The sequence below is a fragment of the Uranotaenia lowii genome, chromosome 1 (assembly GCF_029784155.1).
Source record: "Uranotaenia lowii strain MFRU-FL chromosome 1, ASM2978415v1, whole genome shotgun sequence".
NCBI classification, from domain to species: domain Eukaryota; kingdom Metazoa; phylum Arthropoda; class Insecta; order Diptera; family Culicidae; genus Uranotaenia; species Uranotaenia lowii.
The window spans coordinates 68394337-68421778 of NC_073691.1; the positions used below are offsets into that span (position 1 = coordinate 68394337).

Consider the following 27442-nt stretch of genomic DNA (forward strand, 5'->3'; position numbering starts at 1 on the left):
TCCAAGATGGTGGCTTCCACTGAGCTTTAGAATTCTGCAAATGACTAAAAAACGCCCGAAAGCTTTACAACATTGGAATTCGTTGAAAGGGATAAACTAGAAGAACCAGACCCTGATTGTTTTTGGAGACCCGACGGAACATTTTGTGTTGTCAAAATCGAACGATTTTTTTCCGAGTAGGCGTTTGCTGAATTGTCAAGACGTGTTTTTTTCGGCTGTAAATTTTTCCCTAAATTAAAATTAAAAATGTACCCTTTTTTTAAGATTCTTTCAATAAAATACGTTGGAATTAATGGTGATACGGGAGTGCAACCGATTGTGTATAAGTTCAGTGAAACAAATTACGGGTAGTCTGGGAAAGAGTTGTTCCATCAGATCTGATTTGGTTTGGAAAAATGATAAAAGTCAGCGACTGATGCGCCGCTGCTGTGAAAAAAATGGGTGAGCTTGACCCGTTATGTTTGGTCACTTTTTTCGGGACATGTACAGTTGCTGTTTTAAAGGGGGTTATTCAAGAATCATTCATAAATTTAAACATCGAATTCTTGAACGTAATGTGAAAGTGCGATACATAGGATATTTCAAAAGTAAAACAAACGTTAGTGCTTATAATATTTATTGGAAGAAGAACACAGGTTTTCCGGAAAACTGTGTTTATCCCCATTTGATTTTATTCAAACCGTGAGAAGAATACCTGATTGGAGTGTTTGTCGGCCGATGCGCATTTTGCTGCTTAAAAATTGGTGAGCTCGTTCCTTGCACTTTTTTTATTACCATTTGCAATTCCGACTTGATATGAATCTATGTAAAACGCAAATTATGTTGTGAAATTTATCATGTTGTATATGAAAGTGACAAAAGAATACATAAAGATTATAATTTGGAAACAAAAGTAAAAAATTAGCGATCGTCGGTTTCAGTAGATTTTTTTCTTTCCCATGCTTTTGCCAGACTGAAATCTGGTAATGCCTAGCTTGCTGCGTCCATATCTGTATGTTGCTTCTCAAATTTTAATCAGTATGGATTTTGAAACCTCGGTAAACCTGATAAGAATATTTCATTTTTTGGCTGTTTAATTTAATTTCAAAAGACAAATGAACTGCGATAATATGCTTGATTTTTGTTTGTTTTTTTTTTTTAAATTTGTATATGGAAGAATTTTCGAGTTCCGTTCAAAACAGGGAGAATTACTAATATGAAATGGAATTGCAGGCGGTAAGAAGATAATATATGAAACAATATTATTAATTTGTTATATAATAAAATAGCTTAACTCTATTATGGGGTTGAGTGGGGGGAATGGACAGGACATTAAACGATCGGAAGACTGATATACAATGGATTGTGGGTTCAAGCCAGCCGGAGTATCACGGCAAATTTGGAATCATGAATAGACTACTTAAGTATCTTTTCAGGATTCTTTATTTGTTTCGAACAGTTGGAAGGGAGTGAAATGAGTCAAACCTGTCCCAAGCCAGTGGTAACGGACCCCTTGGTAGTGCTGCAATTATTGTTAATGAGTTAAGCATGAACAATATTTGAATGTGCGATCGAGACTTCCCGTACCGCCTCGGGTCGAAAGACCTATCAGCCACTGGTGGGTTCTCATACATACATACATACATACAAAATCGAACGATTTTTTTCCCAACTTAGTTTTTTCTTAGTACTATATTTTTTATCATATTATTGATGCAAATAGCACTTTTCGTGTTTTGTTGATAGTTTTTGTTTTTTGCCATATTTGCTATTTATGTCATTTTATTATGTCTATCATGCTATTATGTCTAAATTTTATTGGTCCTATTCTAGCGAAAACTATAAGGTAATGTTGTTTCTGTTATTGTATTGTGGTTGTTTTATGCGATTTTCAGTCACTTACTGCTCTAGAGTAAAACGGAAAGAGAAAATCGATTACTTCTCTTTAAGCCCTTTCACCCAATACCAATATTAATGGGGTTTCATACGATATTAAGTCATTTACATCATTTTAAAGTTCAGCGGGAACGCCATCTTGAATTTGGATGGCGTCAATTAACGAAATTCGACTTTTACTGGTTCATCTCTTTCAACTTATACCCATATTGTAAGGGTTTTAGGCGATTTTCAGTCATTTACAGTATTTTCAAGATGAGTTGTAGCCGCTATCTTGGAATTTAAGATGGCGACGGACAGCGAAATTCGACTTCTACTCATTTATTACTTTCACCTAATAATAATATCAAGAAGGTTTCATGATATTTTCAGTTATTTACAATTTTGAAAATAAAAGCAGAAGCCGCCATCTTGTACTAATGATGGCGTCAAGCATCAAATTTTGTTCCTCCTATTTGAACCCTTTCACTCAATACTCGTATTGTAGAGTTATTTATTCCACTTCCGGTAATTCGAAGTTTTCATAGATTTTTATAATTTTTTTTTTATTTAACTCAAAATCAACACACAGAACTTATCAAAAATGTGTAAAAGTGAGAATTCCAATTAAAAAATGTGCTTTCTAATCTGAGCGTGTCCTGTTTTGACATCTTGATCGAGAACTGTCACTAAATTTTATGACGTTTAATCAGGCACTGAGTGTTATTATAGAACATGCAAAAGAAAGCTTGGAGCAAACTTCTAAGTTTGTGTTTTATTATTGTTTAAACATAGCATTCCTAACTCTTTCTGAATAACTTAAACAGTATGTTTAATAAAATTTCAAAACTATCCGAAAACAGATGGTCGATTCAAGAATATAAGCATTTTGCATGACCATAATTCAATCGTCATAAAACGAGCTGCACAAAAATAGCCATAATAAAACCATAATGAAATATCCAAATGCTCGTAAGCTTGATCTGTGTTACTTGAGTTGGCATCTTTTTAATAAAAAACCCGATTTAATACACTTAACAGTGGATTAGAGCCTTTCTTACAGTCTATAAATAATATTTGGATACACATGACACAAAATAATAAATAAATGATAGTTTTATAAATTCAGAGTTATGATTAAAGGATTTCGAACGTAGTAAATCCTAAATGAATTTAAGAAGTTAGGATTCAAAATTTTGTATAGGATGAAGGTATTTTGAAATAATTAAAATTTTCACATAAATAACATAATTGTAAACTAGTTCAAATTTTTTGAATGATTGAATTCTGGAATATCTTGTATGATCCCGTTTCAATGACATTATGATCTTATATCAATAAAATAGAAGAGGTCTAAAAATGAAGAATATAATTTTTAAAAGGATTCCTAATAGTGTGTTTCTAATAACTCAACCTCTCAAGTAAAGGAAGCGAATAAATTGAAAAAAATTGAGTAAGATTACAACTGCTAGAGTAAAATACGATGCTTCAACGTAGGTTACAATAATCGATCGAATTAACTATAGATATTAAACATTTTGACAACTTTGAAACGTCAATATTTTCAATTTGTCATTTTGTCAATTAGGCTGGAACAAATATCAATTTCTTCTTTTGTCACCCCCCCTCCCTTCGGAATTTCCAAAAATCCGAAGGGGGGAATAAATAAAGTTTGAAGTATTTGACGTAAATTTCGACAAAAAAATTAAAATATCCGAAAGATTAAAAGACCAAAATACAAATTTTGGAAGGTGGAAGTTTTTTCACCTATTGTATTCTTGATTTCATTGATTTATTCAATAAGAAATAACTTGATTTATAGGTTTTGTGCAATGATATAGTGTGCAATTTCATTGCATACAAGTTGGTGCAATTTATTCCAATTTATTTGTTTTTCGCATTATTTTTTATTGTCCACCCCCCCCCCCCCCCCCCTTGCGACGTTCCAACTCCGAGTGATAAAAGAAAGATTTGAAATTTGTTCCGGCCTTATGTCTATTTTATCATTTTTGTCAATTTTGTCAATTTTGTCAATTTTGTCAATTCTATTAATTTTGTCAATTTTTTAAATTTTGTAATTTTTGTAAATTTTGTCAATTCTGTCCATTTGGATAGTTTTGTCAATTTTGTGAATTAAGTCAATCTAGGCTATTTTGTCAATTTGGCCTAGGTAGGGTAGTCAATTTAGTCTGTTTAGTCAATTTTGTCAATTGTCACCCTGAACTCTCATCAACCTGTGGATCCCTGGCAGCGTGATCACCGATCAATCGTCTTCACGGCACCATTGAGCATCCACCCGGACCGCATCCAGTTAGAATAATCTAATTCTTACTAATTTTGCCTCCGTTAGCAGTTGTTAGCAAGCCACAACAACACAATCAGACACACCTGTTCTGACTGCGCGGTCGTCGGCCGCACCAAAAATGAGCCTCAACTGTAACCACCATTGCCACCAGCCACTCGAAGCCTAGTAAATATTAACTAGGGAAAGGAGTAGCAGTGGCAAATTACGGCCATACAGCGGACCAGGGGCAAACGAGCATCATTCACCCCGACGAGACTAGAGATTTACAGACTATATGACAACATGTTACATAAGTGATCGCTGTACAGTTTCAGTTTACTGCCCGCAACATTGCCGACATACGCGAACATGTGATATCTGTCCGAAACATTATAAATCCGGACTGCAAAGCTTGATTGAGACTTGCGAGACGTACAAAGTAGCCTCTCTATCCCCGCGAGCTTAAAGCTCCGTTCATCAAAACCCGTTATAGGTTGGGCAACTGATATTGACACAAAATTAAAATAAGTAATATATTGAGATTATCAACGGATTCGATTAGATTACACCATTTAAAAATCATTTGAATCTGATTCTGCAGCTACAACTAGAAAAGATAGGAAACAAAAATATAATTCTAAAAACAGAATCTGTAATTTGAAACCCGTTTATTTTAGTATAAAATCATAAAATCTCATGAATTAACCCCATGACATTATAATATGTAGAGGTAAATCCTAAATTCAAATTGAGGCGCTTGGGATCAGAGGGGTACAAGTGCTTAAATGATAGTTTCGAGAAAACGCGCTTCAAAGTTGGGAAGGTGTTCGAGTTTTCATATATTTTTCGAATTCGAGCAGTTTTAATTCAATCAAACAAGTGTTAAAAAATTATTAAAAAATGTGAGTTTTGCACCGTTAGGTATACTTAACTCAAAACTGATGATTTTGGCACTTACACCCCTCTGATCCTGAGGGCCTCAATTATTCTATTTTTTATCAGAAATATGTAGGTAAATTTTGAATCCTCAACCAGGATTTCAATTCACAACTGTGAATTACAATTCCAAAATCATATTTGAATCTGATATTGTTATTTTAATATTATTTTGAACTGAATGATGATTTTTTAATTTGAACTGTGATTCTGAATTGTGAGTTGCATTTAAATTTGAATGCTATTTAGATGCTGGTTTTTGAATCCAAATTATGAATTATAAAATGTAAATTGAATTTGCATTCCGCGTATGGATTTGAATTCGTTTCACAATGTTAAGTTAAGCCAACAATTGGAGAAATCAAAATTCGAATGGGAATCGAATGTAATGGTATGAGTAATTGAAACTATGGTCTTGTTTGTACAATATTCAGGAAATTTACTCAGCCCCAGTCGAGGTGGCGGTGATTTTTTATTGTTACTGTTATCGCCAGCCATTTTTTGTGTTCGCGCGAAATACGTTTGTATCGTGTGTGGGCGAGCATAGATCAAACAATCGTCTTGGAATCATCGAATTTTATTCAAATGTGGTGTAGTCTATTACCCGTGTAGCGATTGTTATCTAGAAACAATCAATAAAAACCATTATTTTATTGACATTTCATAAACAATTGAATTTTTTTTGTAGCATTTAAATAGCTATGTATGAAGCCGACGGTTCAAAGGAAAATTAGGTGATAGGTTAGGAGAATAAATTGATCCAAAATTAGTTTTCGTTTGGCATGTTATTTTCATCAGTTATCAAATATTGATTTTATTTACTGAAAACTGACTTTTAAATGCCACATCATTATAAAAACACAAAACACAGTTACACCATTAAATACGGTAAATAAGTTCAATCAAACATCGGTTTCCGAAAAGAGCATAAGAACAATTAAAGATCATGGAATATTAGATATCCTGATCAGGCAATGCCAGTCAACCTAAATGATTCTCCTTCCAAGCGGTTGCTTGATTATTGAAAGATGATAGTATTTTTTGTGGAACCGTAGAACAAGTTAAAAATTTTAAGCCTTTAATGTGTAGCGCTGTATATAAATTCGAGGTTTATTCATCCTTTAAAGTAAAATGATTAAACGCAGACGAGAAATAAACTTATAGTTAATGAGATTCATTTATCACTAATTTGATGTTAGCAATCTGCTAACTAGTTTCAAGAATTTACGTTCAAAGATTTTGACCAAGCTGAATAGAACAAAATCTATTCATTATTATGAGCACGGATACCTCAATCAAAAAATATGAGCACGGTTATGCTAAAGTGTGCGTATTAGTTTTCTTATGGTGTCTAACGGTTTCTTTTACCTTTCCTGGAAACTTGTTGATTGGTGTTGTGCTAAATTTCACAACAAATATGTGGCAAGGTTTCGTGCTGATGGTGATCGGCCATGTTCGGAGAGAATTTTTGGTCTTGTGGAACATTGTGTTTTTTGACAAGGAAGCAGTCTGAAAATAACCTTAGCTAAATCTGCTTTTAGTTGGACGTTTGGCAAACGATCATCTAGTTCCCATGCATAGGTATTTCCACTTGTTTCCTTTCGTTTTTGTCCAAGGCTGTCTCGTTGTAGCTTCAAAGTGCCTTTGGGTCTGCGACCGTAAATTTGTTTCCTTTAGTGAGAAAAGGGTAGAAATTTTACATTCCTAGATAGGCTCAAACTTATGGTTTCGCTTACCGGTAATGATGTTGAATTAAAATCTCGATCCATATTGTGCCTCGAGTCTGGTAGATGTTAGTTCCCAGTCATCATACGATCAGAAGAATACCTGGTTTTGGACTTATGAAGATATTGCGACCGAAACTTTTCTCTTTTTCTCGATGTAAATAATTACAACAAACACATTCACTCTGAACTGCAAATACCCGACTACGGTTAATTTAATGCATTATTTACTGACAGCATGCTGTCAGCTATAGATGTTGCCAAATAGTGATACCACAAAAATAAAATTAACTGAGTATTGTGTATTCTGAAGACAATAATTCGCTCAAATTTGTAGGACACGTAGTCGTTGACAGCGTGCCTACAGCTACGGGTGGTTGCATATTGAGGAAAAGTAGGCAAGGGGTACCAAAAGTTTCTCATTGGTGGGGGGTGGAAACGGAGCGCTTTTTGACAGCGAATTGTTCGCCTACCATGCCTCGGATTACGATTGCCTGTCACAAGATGGACGATTCCGTGTATTGGTATAAGAACACGTCTCGGTGGTACGTTGTACGTCTCGGTGGTCGAGTGGTTAGCGTGCTAAGACGGTAATCGCTTGTCCGCTGATGACATGGGTTCGATTCCCATCTCGGTACTGGGTGTTTAATGTTAATCTTAAGTTGTCCATGTCATTTATTCAGTCTGTAGAGCCTAAATCGGCTAAGACGGTGTATGTCTTTTTAAACACACCCGAAGCTGTACACGCCCTGGTCGTTGAACATGATTTTTAGGAAAAGTAGAAAAAACTATGAAAAGAGAAATGTTTACAAAAGAGTTGGCTTTTATGTATTACTTACAGTCATTGCGCAGTTCAAAAGTAAAAATAAGAAAAAAGAAAAATATTTGCATGTCGTTATATAATTTTGCAAAGGATGAAACATAAATTCATGAAACTAAATTGTACAGATTAAGAAGTCAAGATAAGTTTGTCTTCAAATAAAGACAGCGAGAATAGAGTATCAATGATTCTAACACAGAGTCCAATGATCCGTAAAATATATTTTCAAAATCAATTAAGAACATGAATATAAAATTCAGGATTACAATATAAAAAAAGGTCTCCAACCATGTGTTTCAAATAATTCAACATTTGCTCTGGATAACCTATGGAGTCAAGACAGCGAGAAATTAGTATCTATGATTCTAACACAGAGTCCAATGATCGGTAAAATATATTCTCAAATTTGCATATATGAGGCCTTCAGGATCATAGGGGTGCAAGTGCCAAAATCATCAATTTTGAGTTAAGTATAACCAGTATAACCAACGGTTTTTTATGTTTCAATGTACATCTGGTGCAAAACTTAGATTTTTTATAATTTTTTTAAACACTTTTTTGATTGAATTAAAACTGCTCGAATTCGAAAAAATATATATTGAGCACCTTAACAACTTTGAAGCGCGTTTTTTCGAAACTATCATTTAGGCACTTGGCCCTCTGATCCCAAGCGCCTTAAATGATAATTTTTGAAATTTTCAGTTTAGTAAATGGTATGTGGGGCTGGTCTCAACGCATAAGTATATCGATCATAAAAAAAACATACCGATCAAAATCAATTAGAATTAGAATTAGAATTAGAAAATTAGAATATTCGTAGAATTAATTTTAAGACAATTAACCGTAAAACCCAAAACTTATGCAATTTTTCTAATAAAATGGGTTTTTTCTTCTCAATCATTGAGTGTTTGCATTGAAAGTGTTTCCGTTTTAAATTTGCTCATACACCGGTGGGGAGTGGGTGTTTTAGCCGATTCTAAAATTTCAAGTTGTGCTAATACTGCTAATACTGGAATACTTAAAACCAATATTTACACCTGAACCGTTGCAGGTGCTCTTAAGAAGGCGAATATAAAATTAAAGATTACAATATAAGAAACAAACACAAATCGTCGCCAGTGTATTGCTACCTCACTAACTCACACGCTCTCTCGCAACACTGATAAAATTTTTGGGGCAACACCGCCCGATGGCAGTGCAACACCAAGTCAAAACCAGTGCAAAACTGTCCGAATAAACAAACAGCTTGACAGCACTTAGCGGTGCACCAGTGCAACAATAATGCAACACTCGACATAAACAAATACGGTATCATCATTAGATTTAATTTTGATTCGCAAGTTGAATTAAGTTAATTTGAGTTGTAAAAAATAACTTTGCTCAAATTTGAGTACAAAGATATAGGCGACAATTGCGTGCCATTTGGAACTTCAGTTTTGCTAGTTGATCGTGTTGTTTTGGTTGCATGTGTTATTTTAATTCGATCCGCTGAAAACTGTCTCGACTCCCGACTTTCAAATTCCGGCTCAATTGTCTCGACTGTGGGCTGTTCCTGGAGTCCGGTTGTTGTTTCGAAGACAGAATGCTGACATTGGATGGTGTTTTCTGGCTGCTGTTAGCTTTCAGGTGAGTTTTATCTTGTTTAACGCTAAAATAATATAGTGCAAATTTCACCTTCCAGCTATTGGAAAAGGTGCCCCGGGCGATGCGACTCAGCCGAAGACTAAATAAACCGGCTCAAATGTCTCGACTCGGATCGGACTGGAGGATGTGGGCTGTTCCTGGAGCCCGGTGGTTGTGTCGAAGACAGAATGCTGATATTGGATGGCGCTTTCTGGCTGCTGTTGGCTTTCAGGTGAGTTTTTTCTTGTTTAACGCTAAGATCATATTTTGTAGTGAAAATTTCACCTTCCAGCTATTGAAAAAGGTGCCCCGGGCGATGCGATTCAGCCAAGGACTAAATAAACGCCAGTTTTTTTGGAGTGTACCAATATAACTTGGACAGAAATTTATTTCAAAATCTGCAAGATGTTAAGGTAAGATGCTTCTTGAATTAATTTGGCTTGGGGTTTTTCTTAAATTTGTATATTTCTAGGCTGTCGTGATACATTAGATTCTCGTGGAAACTTTTCCTACGCAAAGGTTCCGGCGTTCCCTGGCTGAGACTTTCGGAGCAGTGCCGCGCTCGGAGGCTTTTGGATTCCAACGCTGCTGCTAACTGTGATGGCAGTCCAAACGTACCATATAGCGGTGCCGGTTCGGCTGACTATGAACTCGGAACGGCCACTTTCCGCAGCTATTGTCGGTTTACGGGGTGCTTTCGAAACACGTGGCGTATACCAGTTCAAATCTTTCTTCGTGTTGATGTTTTTGTTTGTGAAGTTTTCGTGTAAGATACGATATATGTTCCAATAAGTATTATCAAGTATTATCATCATGTTTATATTGACAGTCAAATTGACTGATTTTGTTATACAAAACTAAAACAAAATCGAATAAAAGTTTGATGCGATTTGATTTTAGTATTGATATGTATGGAAAAACACATTTTTTGTTACTATTCGAAAATTACTCCAATAAGAAAAAAGCGATCAATTTTGAAATTTTCAGCTTAGTAAATGGTTTGTCGGCCTGGTCTACATGCGTGGGTATATCGATCATAGAAAAAAACATACCGATCAAAATCAATTAAGAACATGAATATAAAATTAAAGATTACAATATAAAAAACACCATTTAAATATCATCTGAATCGAAGATTACCATCTGTTAAAAGAGTTTAACTATTTTATAACAGATTTATAAGACTTTCTCATAGTTTAACTACAAATTCGATTAAATTTTAGAGGTTTTCATAAAAATCAGAACAATTCAGGACATTTAGGCACCAATTTTTAAAACTCAGGACAACTCGAGAGTTTTTAAAAGATTAAGACGGTCTCTCGAAAATCAGGACAAATCCCGATAAATTAGGTTACCTGGCACCTCTGAGCACAAGAGAAACAACAACAACAACTGAACAATTGTAATGCACGTCAGAGGTACCAGGTGTCCTGATTTTTCAGGACTTGTCCTGACTTTCGAGAGGTTGTCCTGATTTTTCTAAAACTTTCGAATTTTCCTGATTTTTGACAATTTGTTTTCAAAATGTTGAATTGTCCTGGATGTCAAAAAAATCTAAAATCACAATCGAATTTGTAATTGAACTATGAAAACTACGAACAAATCGGTTATGTCCTGATTTATGACAAAACCACCTGGAACCCCTTATTTACGTACATAACTATAACTATGCTCAGGGTGTAAGGTGTCCTGATTTTTCAGGATTTGTCCTGATTTTCGAGAGGCCGTCCTGATTTTCGAGAGGCCGTCCTGATTTTTGAAAAACGCTTGAATTGTCCTAATTTTTGAAAAATGGCCCATAAATGTCCTGATTTAAAAAAAAAAATTCCAAATTATAACTAAATATATTGCCAAATGACGAGAACATCAAACAAAGCTTAAATAAAGTAGATATAGTAAAGTTAAAATATAGTAAATAAAGCAAGCTTCGAAAACGATGTTTTTTCACTCCTCGATAAAATGCGTGCTTCTTCAAAATGGATCACTTTGAAAATGGCAACGAATGAAAAATATCTCAATGTCAACTCTTTTGGCCATTTTATAATTTTGACATGAGAACTACCATCATGATTGCATTTTTTTCCAAAAATGCATTGAAAAGCAACAATATTAAATTATTAATTAGGTAACCATATAAAATGGTTAATGAAAATGAGCGTGTGAAGAAATTGATATGGTGTGCTTCGTTCTCCCGCACGCACCCCTTCGTCGTTTTGTCCATCACAGTGCAACCTGAATATAATGTTAGGCGAAGTAACAATCGCTTTCGTTCCATACAGTGTGGGCACGACGTACTCATCAACGACTTCATTAATTTCGGGGTCGTACCCCTTGGTGAAAACCATCTTTATGATTAGTAATAATTTGGAGCTTCGGTTTCAAAATTTTTGGATTGGTTCGGTGTCAAACTGAACCATTAAAATAAAAAGTAAATATTGGCCGGGGAAACTTAAAACTGTCGTTTTCCTCCCACACGGTTTCTGTCACGATGACATCAAACCTGAGTGGGAGTGAAGCCTTTTTGTTCTCCCTTCCACACACCGACAGATCCATACTTTCAGATGGCAAGCGCGTATCTATGACGTCACGTATAATTTGACGTCATATTATCGATAAACTTGATTTTAGTGATTGCTGGTTGTGGCTAGCAAGCCAAATTGACACGTTTTTTGGAGTGATGATTTTTGATATTTACTATGAAAAAAAAATTTTCAAACTATTTTGTATTTTTTTCTTTCTTTTATAGGTTGAAGAAGAAAAAAAATCAAATTTTTCAAGATAAAAATCATTTTTATTGTACTGCTCAGTTTCACAAAAACGTCGAGAACAAAGTTTACAAAAATTCACACAAATACACACAAATACACAGACATCATCAGAACTCATCGAGCTGATTCGATAGGTACCTATAAAGGTATATCTAAGACCCATAATTAATGATCTCCCAAATCGACCGATAACTATACCTTTCTGTAAGAAAGGCAAAAAAGGTTTTAATTTTTTTTTAAACATCACCATGATTTAATTGATTGATTTCTTTGTTGTTTTTTTTTTTATATTTCCTGCAAAACAATTTGCAGGAAACTCCATATTTTTTGTGTATTGTTAAACATTGTTAATATTGCACTTTAATCAAAACCCAAATTTTGAACTATAATCTCGAATTTGAATTGATTGAGCAAAAATATCATAGTTAAAAATTTGCGACCAAAAACCCTCCGCATGAGGCGGTTCTTCCTACGGCCTTGGTTCCAAATAAACTGAAAATAAAGGTTTTTATGCAAAGATCTTTCTTTATAATTTGAAATAATTTGGAGTTCTGAGAAAAAGTAACATAAGTTTTCCATTTTGATTTTTTCCAGATCTACGAAATTTCTGGAATTCGACGAAATTTCAAAGTAATTTTAAACCAAAATTAATTTTTCATCAACCACGTCTTAAGCGGGCTTGGTTTTTAGAGAGTAAATAAAGTTAATTTTTTGATCCTTTAAAAAAAATCCAATTGAAAACTTCCATGTTTTCAAAGGCAAAGACTTTTGTTTTTTCAATTATTTTTTATGACATGATTCGTGTCTCCATGAAAAAAAAATGAAAACCTAGCCCTGAAACTCATAAAAAATTTAAGGAATCTCTTTGCCAGATATGTTCAAATTGATGATCAGATTTGGATTAGACCATGAGCAGCAAACATGTGAATGATATGACGGAAATTAAAGATTTACTATTTGTTAGTTAGATTAGAAAAAAAGTCTCAAAAACCTTTAATAATCAAATTCAGCCAATGCCAACCCTAACATTTGCAACTATTTTGAAACAGGTACTCCAACCAGACTTAAAATAGCTTTCGATGTTTTCCTTATTAATCATGAAGTGCGCTTCAAAGAATTTCCACCAGAAAAATGTATATTTCGCAATTTACCCAGTTAAAGAGTATAGAATTGAGTTTTGTTATGGTAATATACTTAAATGTATTTGTGAAAGATTGTTTAAATGGTATAATTTAATTCCAAATGAGAATAAACCTCAAAAATATGTGTGCACTTGTAGAATTTCTACAACAGTAGTTACCATTGGGGCTTGTCGGCAAGTGCCTGCAAATATCGACCGCTTGAAGTGAGTTTGAAGTTCTCTCTCAGTAGGGAGAGGGAATCTGTTTAAAGAAAGAAAATTTTCTCCGTTTTATTTTGATTTTGGTTTTCCGTTTTGATTTTACACATAGTAGCCAGGAAAACTGCACGTTAAAAAGTTTTCTGTAGAATCAAAATTGCTTTATCTAACTGCGGATCTGAGATGCCAAACGGTATTACAAACAGTCAGCGCACATTTTTTTTAAACATTTTCCTTGATATTGTAAAGTTATTTTTGAGAATCAATTACAAATGTAAAATTTATGGTCAACAAAGAAAAAGTTTCAGCTTCCTAAGTAAAAGAAACGCTATTAATTTAAACTTGCTACAGTTTCACATTTTCATTTGGCAACACTCTGTTGGTGGTAAAACGGGTTGGGTGGGGGAGGGGAGGGGGATTGAGTCGGTAAACGCTTTAATTGAACCTTCTCGTTAAGCGTAGCTAATATTCAAAATCAATTCTCCGCCATTTAAGTCTCTTGCTTATAATTTTCTCAAGCTCAATCACTTTCAAATCCCTTTGATCGAGAATAATCAATTTAGGAACTCTTTGTCACAGAACTACCATGGATTTTCCGAAAAATAGCTTGACATCTGCCGTCAAGATTTACCATAACAGTTTTAACAAAAAAAAAGTTAATCTTATATTTAGATTTTAGTTCTGTGCCACGTCAAAAAATTATACGAAACATAAAAATATATCTCAACAGGCAGCCCGGCTGGCCCTAGAATATAACATCAAAACAAACAAAAAATACTCTCTCACCGACAATTTTTCGCGATTTCAACAACTTTCACCACCTCGTTCGATACCGGCAGCGGGGGCAAACGATCCGGAATATGTGTGGGAACCTTTGGAAATTTTTAAAAAGTGTGCCAGTTACGTTAAAATTTTTTTAAAAAGGTAACTCTCAATTTTTTCATACAAATTTTTGTCCATAGGAACCATTTTGATAAGTGCCATCTTTTAATGGTAAATTGAACTAGTGATCAAAAAAACCTATCCCACCACCAATTACCGAGCTTGTCCGATTGGAACGCGTTCGATTAAAGAGTGAGTACTGTACTTCCCGAAAAAGAAATCATTTCTGAAAAACATTTGAAATAGTTTTGTAAGGTTCAAAGAAATTGTTTTTTTTCAGCTTGTTCACTACGAAATTAAAAAGATTCCTAACTTGTTTTGCAAACAAGAAATAGATTACGTCATCTATTGCTACCGTCTTCAACAGTCCTACAATGTATCTGAAAAATACCATCTGGATTCCAGTTTGCATCGTCACGTCGTCGTTGCCATCGAATGATTATGATTCTCCTGTTGGTACCGTCTCTAAGCATGGATGAGCATATCTCAATTCCATGAACGTTAACGGCAGTTTTATTGACCTGTTTGATGAGATTCCTCGCGTAGCTCCTATTTTTCCTCCTTCCATTTTTTTTGCTGGACAAACCGGAAGTGTCCCAATGATTTACAGGGCGGATCGACCTAGGCAGTTCCAAGTGTTGAACATCAAAACACATTGACGTTTTCTCTTTTACTTTTTTTTATCATTGTATCGGATAGCATCACTTCGGAATCAATTTCCATCGTTTGGATCGTGAGACCCTATAGCATTCAGCACGTTTCGAATTTTTCCCATTTCCATTCAGAAAAAACTTCGCATTTCTCCCACCTCCCCCTTTCTGTTTTTTACTAGGGCCAACCCTGGTCCATTTGATATCACAACACAAAGGTCAAGAATAAGTTAAGAAAAACAATCTTCCGGTCAGCGCTCTTCTTCACAGCAAAAGGCGGGCGCGCGTCTTTCTGGAAGAAAAATTGTAATTTCGTTTTCGTGTAGCCCTTTTCTATTTTTCTTTTGTACCGGAATGGGATGGCGGCCATCATCTTTCCGAAATATTATTCAAGGAGGAGTTGTTGGAAGAAGCAAAAAAAAAACGGTTTCCTGCTCGCCGCTCGAATGAAACCATCATCGGCCAAAAGCATGGTGTTTGTTTTGAGAGGTTGGGTTAGTCTTAATTTTTTCATCCCATTTATATTTTTTGCGTGCCTTTTTCCAATTGAATACAGTCATTTAAGAAGGGATAATGGAAGAAAAATGGTTTTAATCCTCCGGCTATAGCGTAAAATTTTCTAGACAGGATGCTGGTCCTTTTCAATGCTGTTTCCGTTTGAAAATTTTTGAATCTCTCAAGCAACAGATGCTTTGAGGTTTTTGTAAATAAAACGTGACCTTAAGAATAGGAAGATTTTTTTTGGTCCAATGGAAAGGGAACAAGTTTTCAGTATTGTATCCCTAGCAAATCATAACTGAATGTTGTTGTTTTAGAGAGTAAACTAAAAAAAATCGATGATAACAAAAACATAAAACAACTTAAAATGTGAACAATTGAAATAAAGAATTCCAGTTTTCAATTTCTTAATTAGAATAAAAGTTTAACAATACCCTTTAAGTTATAAAATTTTGAAATATTCAGCAGACAATAGCGATTGCTCGAACTTTGATCAGCTTAAACACACATGTAAAATAATCAAGCATATGAACTTAAAAAGACAAAAAGGACAAAAAAGACAAAAAAGACAAAAAAGACAAAAAAGACAAAAAAAGACAAAAAAAAAAAAGACAAAAAAGACAAAAAAGACAAAAAAGACAAAAAAGGGAAAAAGACAAAAAAGACTAAAAAGACAAAAAAGACAAAAAAGACAAAAAAGACAAAAAAGACAAAAAAGACAAAAAAGACAAAAAAGACAAAAAAGACAAAAAAGACAAAAAAGACAAAAAAGACAAAAAAGACAAAAAAGACAAAAAAGACAAAAAAGACAAAAAAGACAAAAAAGACAAAAAAGACAAAAAAGACAAAAAAGACAAAAAAGACAAAAAAGACAAAAAAGACAAAAAAGACAAAAAAGACAAAAAAGACAAAAAAGACAAAAAAGACAAAAAAGACAAAAAAGACAAAAAAGACAAAAAAGACAAAAAAGACAAAAAAGGCAAAAAAGACAAAAAAGACAAAAAAGACAAAAAAGACAAAAAAGACAAAAAAGACAAAAAAGACAAAAAAGACAAAAAAGACAAAAAAGACAAAAAAGACAAAAAAGGCAAAAAAGACAAAAAAGACAAAAAAGACAAAAAAGACAAAAAAGACAAAAAAGACAAAAAAGACAAAAAAGACAAAAAAGACAAAAAAGACAAAAAAGACAAAAAAGACAAAAAAGACAAAAAAGACAAAAAAGACAAAAAAGACAAAAAAGACAAAAAGACAAAAAAGACAAAAAAGACCAAGAAGACAAAAAAGACAAAAAAGACAAAAAAGACAAAAAAGACAAAAAAGACAAAAAAGACAAAAAAGACAAAAAAGACAAAAAAGACAAAAAAGACAAAAAAGACAAAAAAGACAAAAAAGACAAAAAAGACAAAAAAGACAAAAAAGACAAAAAAGACAAAAAAGACAAAAAAGACAAAAAAGACAAAAAAGGCAAAAAAGACAAAAAAGACAAAAAAGACAAAAAAGACAAAAAAGACAAAAAAGACAAAAAAGACAAAAAAGACAAAAAAGACAAAAAAGACAAAAAAGACAAAAAAGACAAAAAAGACAAAAAAGACAAAAAAGACAAAAAAGACCAAGAAGACAAAAAAGACAAAAAAGACAAAAAAGACAAAAAAGACAAAAAAGACAAAAAAGACAAAAAAGACAAAAAAGACAAAAAAGACAAAAAAGACAAGAAAGACAAAAAAGACAAAAAAGACAAAAAAGACAAAAAAGACAAAAAAGACAAAAAAGACAAAAAAGACAAAAAAGACAAAAAAGACAAAAAAGACAAAAAAGACAAAAAAGACAAAAAAGACCAAGAAGACAAAAAAGACAAAAAAGACAAAAAAGACAAAAAAGACAAAAAAGACAAAAAAGACAAAAAAGACAAAAAAGACAAAAAAGACAAAAAAGACAAAAAAGACAAAAAAGACAAAAAAGACAAAAAAGACAAAAAAGACAAAAAAGACAAAAAAGACAAAAAAGACAAAAAAGACAAAAAAGACAAAAAAGACAAAAAAGACAAAAAAGACAAAAAAGACAAAAAAGACAAAAAAGACAAAAAAGACAAAAAAGACAAAAAAGACAAAAAAGACAAAAAAGACAAAAAAGACAAAAAAGACAAAAAAGACAAAAAAGACAAAAAAGACAAAAAAGACAAAAAAGACAAAAAAGACAAAAAAGACAAAAAAGACAAAAAAGACAAAAAAGACAAAAAAGACAAAAAAGACAAAAAAGACAAAAAAGACAAAAAAGACAAAAAAGACAAAAAAGACAAAAAAGACAAAAAAGACAAAAAAGACAAAAAAGACAAAAAAGACAAAAAAGACAAAAAAGACAAAAAAGACAAAAAAGACAAAAAAGACAAAAAAGACAAAAAAGACAAAAAAGACAAAAAAGACAAAAAAGACAAAAAAGACAAAAAAGACAAAAAAGACAAAAAAGACAAAAAAGACAAAAAAGACAAAAAAGACAAAAAAGACAAAAAAGACAAAAAAGACAAAAAAGACAAAAAAGACAAAAAAGACAAAAAAGACAAAAAAGACAAAAAAGACAAAAAAGACAAAAAAGACAAAAAAGACAAAAAAGACAAAAAAGACAAAAAAGACAAAAAAGACAAAAAAGACAAAAAAGACAAAAAAGACAAAAAAGACAAAAAAGACAAAAAAGACAAAAAAGACAAAAAAGACAAAAAAGACAAAAAAGACAAAAAAGACAAAAAAGACAAAAAAGACAAAAAAGACAAAAAAGACAAAAAAGACAAAAAAGACAAAAAAGACAAAAAAGACAAAAAAGACAAAAAAGACAAAAAAGACAAAAAAGACAAAAAAGACAAAAAAGACAAAAAAGACAAAAAAGACAAAAAAGACAAAAAAGACAAAAAAGACAAAAAAGACAAAAAAGACAAAAAAGACAAAAAAGACAAAAAAGACAAAAAAGACAAAAAAGACAAAAAAGACAAAAAAGACAAAAAAGACAAAAAAGACAAAAAAGACAAAAAAGACAAAAAAGACAAAAAAGACAAAATTGACAAAATTGACAAAATTGACAAAATTGACAAAATTGACAAAATTGACAAAATTGACAAAATTGACAAAATTGACAAAATTGACAAAATTGACAAAATTGACAAAATTGACAAAATTGACAAAATTGACAAATTTGACAAAATTGACAAAATTGACAAAATTGACAAAATTGACAAAATTGACAAAATTGACAAAATTGACAAAATTGACAAAATTGACAAAATTGACAAAATTGACAAAATTGACAAAATTGACAAAATTGACAAAATTGACAAATTTGACAAATTTGACAAATTTGACAAAATTGACAAAATTGACAAAATTGACAAAATTGACAAAATTGACAAAATTGACAAAATTGACAAAATTGACAAAATTGACAAAATTGACAAAATCGACAAAATTGACAAAATTGACAAAATTGACAAAATTGACAAAATTGACAAAATTGACAAAATTGACAAAATTGACAAAATTGACAAAATTGACAAAATTGACAAAATTGACAAAATTGATAAAATTGACAAAATTGACAAAATTGATAAAATTGACAAAATTGACAAAATTGACAAAATTGACAAAATTGACAAAATTGACAAAATTGACAAAATTGACAAAATTGACAAAATTGACAAAATTGACAAAATTGACAAAATTGACAAAATTGACAAAATTGACAAAATTGACAAAATTGACAAAATTGACAAAATTGACAAAATTGACAAAATTGACAAAATTGACAAAATTGACAAAATTGACAAAATTGACAAAATTGACAAAATTGACAAAATTGACAAAATTGACAAAATTGACAAAATTGACAAAATTGACAAAATTGACAAAATTGACAAAATTGACAAAATTGACAAAATTGACAAAATTGACAAAATTGACAAAATTGACAAAATTGACAAAATTGACAAAATTGACAAAATTGACAAAATTGACAAAATTGACAAAATTGACAAAATTGACAAAATTGACAAAATTGACAAAATTGACAAAATTGACAAAATTGACAAAATTGACAAAATTGACAAAATTGACAAAATTGACAAAATTGACAAAATTGACAAAATTGACAAAATTGACAAAATTGACAAAATTGACAAAATTGACAAAATTGACAAAATTGACAAAATTGACAAAATTGACACAATTGACAAAATTGACAAAATTGACAAAATTGACAAAATTGACAAAATTGACAAAATTTACAAAATTGACAAAATTGACAAAATTGACAAAATTGACAAAAATGACAAAATTTACAAAATTTACAAAATTTACAAAATTGACAAAATTGACCAAATTGACAAAATTGACAAAATTGACAAAATTGACAAAATTGACAAAATTGACAAAATTGACAAAATTGACAAAATTGACAAAATTGACAAAATTGACAAAATTGACAAAATTGACAAAATTGACAAAATTGACAAAATTGACAAAATTGACAAAATTGACAAAATTGACAAAATTGACAAAATTGACAAAATTGACAAAATTGACAGAATTGACAAAATTGACAAAATTGACGAAATTGAAAAAATTGACGAAGTTTACATGACTCATTCGAGAAAATTGATAAATTTGATGAAATTGACATTATTGACAAAATTGACCAAAGTGTCAAAATTGTTCGGTTAAAAATCTCAATTCAGATTGTTTTATATGGTTTTATGTTGGAATCATTTTGTTGATTCGATCTTTGAAGCCTTTATTTTTCTTGTGATTGTAAAATTCCATTAAAAGAATTTCTGAAGTTTTGAATTGAGAAAAGCAAATACTTGATGAATGTTTTTGTACAGCTATCGTTTTGTTTATTTTCAGGAAATTTAAACTCTATCTTAAAATGTTTATAAAAAGTTGTGTACTCTTATGGAAAAAGTAGCTGCTTAAAGAATGTTTTAAAATGAGTTAATGAGTAACATTTAACATAAAACTCTCCAAATCAAATTTTCTCAACCACTTGTCACGAATACATGCGCTTCTTTCAACATTTTGGCAATCTCCGTACGTGTAGGCAGTAATATCTTCACGTCATTCTCAAATGTATCACTTCTCGAAATATCACCAACAATCATTATCCGAAATCCGGCTGGCGGCGGCACATTCATCGTCACATCCAGAGTCAACAATCGGGTCACGTACATTTTGATGAATGCTGATCCGTGCAGCATATTTTCGCCAACCACCGACAAACAAACAAACATCCCTATGAATGTATAGGGATGATATGAACGAACATGTTTTGTTACCTACTGCATCCCCTGCCCGGAGATTGTGGTTTTCTTCGCCCCAACCCCACCTCGCTTCATAAACGCTTTCTTCACGCCCTTACATGGTCTCAATGGGTGGAAAGCTGAGATTTTTATCACTTTGTAAACCTTTCTCAACTTGGGCCTTCACTTGTAGCAAGCCCACTAGAGACATGGTATGTTCTTTTCGTGCTTGCCATTTCCGGAAAAGCTCTCCCATTTCCGCTTTCGGGTGGTGAGGATTAGAGATACAGAGAGGGAAGCCGAAAATAAGCGATATTTTCTTCATGTATGCCACCCAGCCAGCCAGCTCCAGGATAGATTACCGTCAGTAAACCACCGGCAAATTTGTTTGACCGCACAAACGTGACCATTTCAGTATAAATGTGATGCCCTACAATTGGGTCAACCACATTCGAGGGGAAATGTCTTTGGGAGCTCCGGGTTTTTTTTTCTTCTTCAAAGCTGAGACTTTTTCGACAGGCAGTTTGTTTTCCTTACAAATGGCTTTTACTTACATCGGAACAAATAGTCTGTGAAATTGAGGAAATGACATTTTTCTGATGTTTTTTTCTGGAAGGGTGGGTGGCAGCCATCAATCGCACATGTCGCATACAATTTGTTTGAACGGGTGGTTTGGGCACGTTGAAACACAAAAATTGTTCCAATTTTAACCAATTTTTAAATTCAAAGTGAAGGGGAGCATGTGCATACTTGATCCCCTATTCTTATTTTCATAATATCTTTTTGTAAAAATTGAGCAGCTCGCCGTCTTTTGAATTTTCTGACAACGTATAATTTTAAGATTCAATACTCCCAAAGTAAGAGTATGAAACCGTCGATGATCTTGAAGCATTCTCGTGAGTCGAAAAAAAATGCCTTGTTCCTTAATTCAGGGTGCCTAGGGGCAAAACTCTGGTAAAATCCAAAGATAATAGATCCGTTGACTATTTTTTGCCATATTAATCCTCATTCCACAGTTTGTAGGTATCATACAAAGAGAATTTCTGAAAGTTTGCTTACTTCCGGTCATCTAGTTCCTCTTCAATCAATTCGCAATCCAAATCTTCTTCACAGGTTAGAATAATCAAGCATTCCTGTTCACGTTTTGCCACAATTTTAGTGGGGCGGACTTTCCTGAGTGTTACAGTGGAAGTCTTCTTATGAACGTTCTTATGCTCGTAAAGTTTACGTAGCATAATTTTATTGAATTTAAGATAAAATTATTTGATATTGTTTTGCCATTTTTTTGCAACGATATGTGATGTCACGTTCAAGCTGACCTCCTCCCTTCCCCCATGTCACAAATTGTCACACAAATCGAAACCCCCTCTCCTCCCCTAACGCGTGACATTATTTATGGACTGCCCCTTAAACCCATTACAAGTATTTTGGAAAACTTTCTCGTAAAAAAAAATGACTATTGCATTGAAAATATGGCATAATATGGTTCACATGAAACTTTAACGTTTGACCTTTTAGACTAAATATTTTTATTATAATTTTTTATTGTGGGCTATATTTTAAAGTGATTAAAATGATCTTCAAATCTCATTTTGTTCAATTTTTCAAACAAAGTGCATTAACTCCAAAAAAAAAAGCTTTTTAAAATTTGATGAGATAGCATTATTGTTGTTCTGCACATTTTTCTAGAACATTTGATATTTTCCGGTCTTTTCGGTTTCGAGATAAAGCGAAGAAATCACGTGTCCCCAGGGATCAAGTATATTCATTCTCCCCTACCCATACATATTTACTTGAGTTTTTAACAGTTGATGCACGGATTTATTAACTGATTCGGAAAAAAAATAAAAATATATTGAAGAAAATTTAAAAAATTAAAAATATATTGAAGAAATTGATAACATTATTTACTTATTAGAAATTCTTCCAAATTATTTCTTTAGTTTATTAAGAATCAAACTTATTGAAATGAAAGCTAAGCTTCTGTTTGAATGATATGAGTTTCAATGATAAATTGATAGAGGATTGGTGTTATAAACTCTCTTTTTTTGTAATTGTTTATGCAATAAGTATAATTTATTCAAAATTTGCTATTCATTTTGCTCTGTTGATGGGACAATCAACTGGATTAGTTTCTAGAACGATTTTTTTTAAACATTTTTTTTTAAATAAGACTACATTTTCGAACACGTAAAAAACAGGTCCTAGACAATTCTTCCTTATTTCCAAACTACCCCTACGTCCAAATCAATTAACCGATTCGGACGTAACTTTTCGACATAATCAAGGCCAAGAGTGGCCGCTTGAAGACCATTCGGAAATTCTGGAGTAACTTTGTAGCCGATAGCCAAATCCAAATAATTTTTTGGGCTTCTCGATTTCATGTCGAAAACTTCAGAATGGTCAACCAGGATTAAATTAGATATTGGTTGGCACTACAATCGAGTCGATCAATTTTAGTGGATGTTATATTTAACATTTTTAAACTGTGACCCAAAGATGGGTCTTGACTCAAACATTCAGTCAGCGAAACTTTTTTTTTGTAGAGAAAATTTTCAACATCAATTTTCTCTTATCTAGTCCCTGAAATTTCATCTTAGTTGGATTCATTTCTCTACAAAAAAAGTTTCGCTGACTGAATGTTTGAGTCAAGACCCATCTTTGGGTCACAGTTTAAAAATAGAAATTAAGGCGGTGCCAAACACCGAATTTGGTTGGATATCCAAATACGGCAAACGCATCATTTCTCATCATAACTGACAACCCGTGCAGTATATGAGAAGGCAATGCAAATCTTGCCGTGCCTAAAATATCCAAATTTTGAGTCCAACTACCATAAGATGAAAAGATGGGAATAGAAATAGACCAAGAAAAATGATTATGATCACATGGGAGAACTATTCCCTTCATTCCGATAGACATCGACACTCAACCAGTATAATATTCATACGCCAGGTTGGTCTCCTGTAGTAGAATGTTAATACATGGGCCCCGGAGAGGCGCAAGATGTGGGTTCAAGTCTCACCGGGAGACAAGGCGAATTTTTTCGCATGTTTTTCAACATCAATTTTCTCTTATCTAGTCCCTGAAATTTCATCTTAGTTGGATTCATTTCTCTACAAAAAAAGTTATATTTAACATTTGTAAAGTTTTTATATGAAACACACTCGTTGCGTGAATTCAATTTTCGGCTTGTATATGTTCTCCCCTTTATGCTTTTTGAAGTTCTAAATATTTAAATTGATTATTTATAACAACAAACTTTGATTTGACGGGCTCAACTGGAACACATTTTCCCAAAGTATTAAAAACTTCGAAGTATCTTGAAAAAAAAAATTAAATTAGCAGCATTCAATTGAATATTGAAAACAGAAACAGTTAAATATTAAAAACAAAACTGTAATTTTTAGATGACCATTATCAAGCCAGTGCCAAGGCGTGGGCTCCATAGGTGGCAAGGTTTAGTTTAGAAACTAAAATTTAGCTAGAAATAATAACAATACCAAAAATGCACAATAAATCGGATAATGTATTTAAAAAATATTCAAAACTAGTTCATAGTTTTGTTTTAAATATTGAAGAACGAAGGACCAAAAAAAAACATTGTTATCATTTTTGTAACTTTTCATTGATAATCTTCTATATATATAAAAATGAATTTCTGTCTGTCTGTCTGTCTGTCTGTCTGTCTGTCTGTCTGTCTGTTCCCTATAGACTCGAAAACTACTGAACCGATTTGCGTGAAACTTGGCAGGTGAGGGTATTGGAGGCCGGGGAAGGTTCCTATTATGGTTTGAGACCCCTCCCTCTCTCAATAAGGGAGGGAGGGGCCTCCCAAACAAAAGACAATTTTCTGCATAGCTCGAGCACCCATCAAGCAAATGGTATCAAAATTGGCATGGGGTAGTATTTGAGTACGAAGAATATTCTTATGAATATAAGGTACCCCTCCCTCCTCTCAGTGGGGTGATAGGAAGGGGGGAGGGGGGCTACCTTACAATTTTTCATATAACTCGAAAACTAATCAAGATATTGGAACCAAATTTGGCACGGGAAGGTATTGGGATACGAAAAATATTTCAATGATTATTTGAGACTCCTCCCCCTTTTTTGTAGAAAGGGGGAGGGGGCCTCTTTCATATTTTTTTACATAACTCAAAAATTAATAAAGCAAATGGAACCAAATTTGGCATGGGAGGGTATTTGGATATCTTCTTCTTCTATATATATAAAAATGAATTTCTGTCTGTCTGTCTGTCTGTCTGTCTGTCTGTCTGTCTGTCTGTTCCCTATAGACTCGAAAACTACTGAACCGATTTGCGTGAAACTTGGCAGGTGAGGGTATTGGAGGCCGGGGAAGGTTCCTATTATGGTTTGAGACCCCTCCCTCTCTCAATAAGGGAGGGAGGGGCCTCCCAAACAAAAGACAATTTTCTGCATAGCTCGAGCACCCATCAAGCAAATGGTATCAAAATTGGCATGGGGTAGTATTTGAGTACGAAGAATATTCTTATGAATATAAGGTACCCCTCCCTCCTCTCAGTGGGGTGATAGGAAGGGGGGAGGGGGGCTACCTTACAATTTTTCATATAACTCGAAAACTAATCAAGATATTGGAACCAAATTTGGCACGGGAAGGTATTGGGATACGAAAAATATTTCAATGATTATTTGAGACTCCTCCCCCTTTTTTGTAGAAAGGGGGAGGGGGCCTCTTTCATATTTTTTTACATAACTCAAAAATTAATAAAGCAAATGGAACCAAATTTGGCATGGGAGGGTATTTGGATATGAAAAATATTTCTATGATTATTTGAGACCCATCCCTCTTTCCTGTAGGGAGAAATAAACAAGGGAGGGGCCTCTTTTATAATTTTTAACACAACTCAAAAACTAATTAAGCAAATGGAACCAAATTTGGCATGGGCGGGTATTTGGGAACGTGACATGTTCTAATGATTGTTTGAGAACCCTTCTTTCTTCCAGTGGGGAGAAAGAAAAGAGGGAGGGGAGTTTCATACAATTTATACATCATAACTAAAAAAGTACAACAGCAAATGGAACCAAATTTGGCATGGAACTATATTTGGGTACGAGATGTGCTTCTATAAATATTTGGTATCCCTCACTCCTTCAAAGAGGTGGATGAAAAGGGGGAGGAAAGGTCTCCCTTACAATTTTCAGTATAACTGGAGAGTTGATCGAGCAAATTTAACCATATTTGGCATATGAGGGTATTTGGATTCGTTAAATGATTCTGTCATAAATTGAAGCCCCACCTTTTTTTCAGCGGAAATATATTAAAAGGGAAGGGGGAGCTTCCATGTAATTTTTTTTTGCCTAACTCGGAATTTATCGAGCAAATGAAACCAAATTTGACATCAAAAAGTTTTTGAGTACGAAAAATACTTTTTCTATGTGAAACAATTCCTTTCTTGCAGTAAGATGATAGAATTGGGAATATAGGAAGGGAAGAGGAGGCTTACATTTAACTCTTTTTTACAAAATCCGAGAAATGGACAAAACTTAATATGAAAAATCATTTTGGTATGATTCTATGATTATCTGACACACCATCCTCCTTTCAGTGAGTAGGTACATAGGAGGAGGGAGGTGAGCCCAATACAATAGTGTTAGCATAAGTTCTCAATTTATGCTAACGAAGCCAACAAATAGAATAAATATGGCATGGAAAGGTACATGGTTACGAGATATCTTTCTACGATTGTTATAGATCCTTACGCTTTACAGTGTAGAGAGGGGAAGAAAGGAGGAGGGTCCATATAATTTTTTTTTATATGGACCGTAGCTTAAAAACTTATTAACCAATGGAACTATATTTGATATAAGAGGATATTTGGGAACGAAAAAATCAGGTATGATAATTAAAAATCACGACCTGCATTCAGCAGGGGGTGAAGGTAAGGACAGGGGAGGGGCTCTCTTATCAGTTTTTCAGCATAAATCCAGAACATATCAAGAAAAAACAACCATATTTTATAAGTTAGATGGTTTGCGATTAATTTGAGACCGTCTAGACAGCTTCAAATTATCAGATCTTTAACACAAATTTATAGAGCGAGATTTTGAATATTCGTTTAAGTTATCTTTGTGTTGAAATTCGAAACTCCAGCTGCAGCTCTCATTTTATAGCGACTGCTTATAAATTATGTTATTATTTGATTTAAAGTAATGCCAATGAAACAATAAAAATTTGAATAATTTCTGAAAATATCATTTGATTTTGAAAGGTGCAGCAAAGCACACCTGGTCAGTTAGTAACGAATAAAGGGGAAGGTTCCTATTATGGTTTGAGACCCCTCCCCCTAACATGAAGGGGGGGAGGGGCCTCCCAAACAATAGTCAATTTTTTGCATAACTCGAGAACCAATCAAGCAAATGGTATCAAATTTGGCATGGGGTGGTATTTGGGGACGGGGAATATTTTTATGAATATAAGGTACCCCTCCCTCCTCTCAGTGGGGTGATAGGAAGGGGGGAGGGGGGCTACCTTAGAATTTTTCATATAACTCGAAAACTAATCAATATATTGGAACCAAATTTGGCATGGATAGGTATTTTGATACGAAAAATATTTCAATGATTATTTGAGACCCCTCCCTCTTTCCAGTAGAAAGGGGGAGGGGCCCACTTTCATATTTTTATACATAACTCAAAAACTAATAAAGCAAATGGAACCAAATTTGGCATGGGAGGGTATTTGGATACGACAAATATTACTATGATTATCTGGGACCCCTCCCTCTTTCCAGTAGGGAGATATAAAGG

The 27442-nt window shown here is 33.2% G+C and overlaps 1 long non-coding RNA gene across 1 annotated transcript; it reads left to right on the forward strand.

Moving 5' to 3' along the window:
• Positions 1 to 9053: 9053 nt before the first annotated feature.
• LOC129740130 (uncharacterized) lies at positions 9054 to 10807 on the forward strand. Its single transcript, XR_008736116.1, has 4 exons — positions 9054 to 9244; positions 9300 to 9473; positions 9534 to 9654; positions 9714 to 10807. It is a non-coding gene; the product is annotated as an uncharacterized LOC129740130 (long non-coding RNA).
• Positions 10808 to 27442: the final 16635 nt, after the last annotated feature.